The following is a 3,576-nucleotide window of genomic DNA, read 5'->3' on the forward strand; positions in this document are numbered from 1 at the left end:
CTGTGGGATATGGAACAAGGAGGTGCACATCTTACTAGATAAGTAAGTGGCATGCACTAATTTAAGGGTGAGTGGTGGCCACCATGACAGAGCATCAGTTGAGCTGGTATCTGAAGGTCATCTGATGTAGAGGCCAATGGAATGAATGTTCTAGAAAGACTCTGTGGGAAGATCCACAGCATATGCAAAGGTTTGGTGGCAAGAGAGAAATGTCAGGAGTGAAAAAGAGCAGAATTGGCTGGGAGATGATTAAAGAAGAAAAATCAGGAATGAATAAGAGCCAGCTTGGCTGTGAGGAGGTTATAGAAGTATCGAAGTCAAGAATACACAGGGCATTGTGGACCCGGGGAAGAGTATTGGTCTTTATGTTAAAATCAGTGGTTAAAAAAAAAAAGCTGGGTGGTGGTGGTGCATGCCTTTAATCCCAGCACTGGGGAGGCAGAGCCAGGCAGATCTCTGTGAGTTCGAGGCCAGCCTGGTCTACAGAGCGAGATCTAGGATAGGCACCAAAACTACACAGAGAAACCTTGTCTCAAAAAAAAAAAAAAAAAAATCAGTGGTAGTATTTTAATGGAAAAGGACATAATCAGGGTTCTAATTTTCAATAGTCACACTGCATCAAAGAATTGGTTAGGAGGTCCCAGTGCAGTCCAGGAGAGTAGTGGTCCACGGTATGGGTGGAGGGAGTAGTGAGAGATAAGCAAGTAGATAGCCTGCCCACACTCATACTCTATGAGAGGATGGATGATGTCCACAGCAACAGTTGCATTTTGGTTTGTTGTTAGATCAATGGGGATGCTTCTCACAATGATAGCAACATACACAATGAAGACCACAAACAGGAAAATGGACACAAAAGTCTGGATAGCACATATGACATTTGGAGTCCAGTTATGTATTTGGTAACAATTTAAACATAGGTCATAATTAAAATTTTCAGTATGGATAAGGTTGCATGGGTGGACAGTATGACATAGAAAGAGAAAGCCTATGACTAATTTTTCAAGATTTCCAGTGTTTAATGGTCAGCTAGAGGATAATTAGACAGAGAAGGGAGGAAGGAGGAAAGGACAGAGAGAGGAAGGAAGGAAGAAAAGCATAGAAGGCAAACCACGAAAATCGAGTTAAGATGGAGAAGTGGAAAGAATGAATTATGAAAAGGAGTGGTTGTCAGTACAGCGTCAATCTGCAGAGATCCGGCTGATGAGGAGAAACAGTGAGAGAAGGTGCCCACTCCTGAGACGTTGGGGGCAAAAGGGTGGGAGGGGGGAAGGTGAGAGGATACGGGTCAAAGAAAGTTTGGAGCAAGTTTATTGAAGACACCCCCCCAGGCAGGGCTTGCTGAAGACCCCCAGGCAGGGCTTGTTGAAGACCCCTGAGGCAGGGCTTGTTGAAGACCCCCAGGCAGAGCTTGTTGAAGACCCCCAGGCAGGGCTTGTTGAAGACCCCCAGGCAGGGCTTGTTGAAGACCGCTGAGGCAGAGATTGCTGAAGACCCCTGAGGCAGAGCTTGTTGAAGACCCCCAGGCAGGGCTTGTTGAAGACCCCTGAGGCAGGGCTTGTTGAAGACCCCCAGGCAGGGCTTGTTGAAGACCCCCAGGCAGGGCTTGTTGAAGACCCCCAGGCAGGGCTTGTTGAAGACCCCCAGGCAGGGCTTGTTGAAGACCCCCAGGCAGAGCTTGTTGAAGACCCCCAGGCAGGGCTTGTTGAAGACTGCTAAGGCAGAGATTGCTGAAGACCCCTGAGGCAGAGCTTGTTGAAGACCCCCAGGCAGGGCTTGTTGAAGAACCCTAGGCAGGGCTTGTTGAGGAATGCAAGTGACATAAGCAAAAGCATCAAGTATGAACGGAAAGCTCCTGGGAGAGGGATGAGGAAGGGCTGTTGTGACCTAAAGCCCAGCCAGGAAGATAACAAGAACGGAATAAAGGTGGTCTTGCCTTTTCACTGACAATCCAAGGTCATGCCTATATTTGCTAGTGAGAAGCTAGGAGGGCTTCGTTCTTAGTATCTTTCCTCCTACTTCAAAGTACAGAGGGTGCATAAGTGGCTTGTGGGTAAGACAAAGGCTATAGTGTTCTTATTAGAAAGAAGAACAACATGGCAGAGATGCCCTGCTGGTGGCCAGGCAAGGTCTTTGCCTTCCTTACAACCCCTGGAATGCCTACACATTCTTCCTCTTCTGGTCCATTTATGACAGTTTCTACTACCCAACCTGACTATAAACCAGGAAGTTCAGGAACCAGGGCATGTATTATTTGATACATCTTCAGCAAAGTGTGGGATTCCATTTACAGTAAGTACCAATAAATGTTTGATAAGTCACTTTTTGGAGCAGCTCTGAGCTGTTATAGAAGACCAGTTGGGGGACAGAAGGAATAGGAAAGTGTCCTAGTTTCTGCCCTGTTGTTGAGACAAATACCATGACCAAAGCAACTTACAGGAGGAAAGGATTTATTTGACTTGCACATCGAGGTCACGGTCCATCATTGAAGGGAGTCAGGGTGGGGACTCAAGTGGGAATGTGAAGCAGAAGCCATGGAGGAATGCCACTTGCCAGCTCACTCACAGGCTCATACTTTGCTACCTTCCTTATACAGCCCAGGACTATGTGCTTTAGGGTGATGCTGCCGACCATAGGCTGGACCATCTTGCACCAGCTAACAATCAATCAATCTCATACTCATGCCCCAAGGCCAATATGATCTGACTAATACATGGATTGACACTCCCTTCTCAGGTGACTCTAGGCTACGTCAAGTTGACAGTTAAAGCTAATGGAGACAGGAGAAAAGGAACCAATTTTGCCCCAAATTTATGTGCTTTGCTTTCAGAGCCCATGGGCTCCTTTTCTTACGGTGTTACAGTGTCAGAAACCTGGATGTGACACCATCACTCTCTTTGGCAATCCTGGAACTGACCCAGGTCTCATTAAGGCACAGAATCAGCTATCCAAAGTCTTCATTAATCCATTTCTTGTCCCTCTCTTGACTCTTTTATTTTCAGTTTTTGTTTCTTTTTTCTTTTTTGAAACTCACTTATTTTTATTTTATGCATACAAGGGTTTTGCCTGTATGTATGCCTGTGTACTGTAAGTGTGCAGTGGCTATGGAGGCCAGGAGAGGGCACTGGATCCCTTGAAACTGGAGTTACTGATGGTTGTTAGCTGCTATGTGGGTGCTGGGAATCGAACCCGGGTCCTCTGGGAGAACAGTCAGTCTTCTTAACTGCTGAGCCATCTTGCCAGTCCCTAGTTTTTGTTTGTTCATCATTCATCTTTAGCTGTTGCAGATAAAAAGTTTGATTTCTCCCTGGGCCCATCAAAGAGGAAACTGATTTCTTTTATATTTTCTTTCAAAATGGGCCATCCTGAAAGAATAAAAATCATTGAAGATTTTTTTCAAATGGTTTGTATATTTACAACAAAGAGAAATGAACGTTGAAAATGGAAACAACATGAACAAGAACAAATTCAAACCAAAAGGCCTTTCATGAGGCTGTAACGTTTCATCTTATGTTTGTTTATTGGATCATAGAGGAAGACAGATAAATAAAGCCAACTTTAAACTCAGATTGTAGC

Source organism: Peromyscus eremicus, chromosome 5 (assembly GCF_949786415.1).
Source record: "Peromyscus eremicus chromosome 5, PerEre_H2_v1, whole genome shotgun sequence".
Classification (NCBI taxonomy): domain Eukaryota; kingdom Metazoa; phylum Chordata; class Mammalia; order Rodentia; family Cricetidae; genus Peromyscus; species Peromyscus eremicus.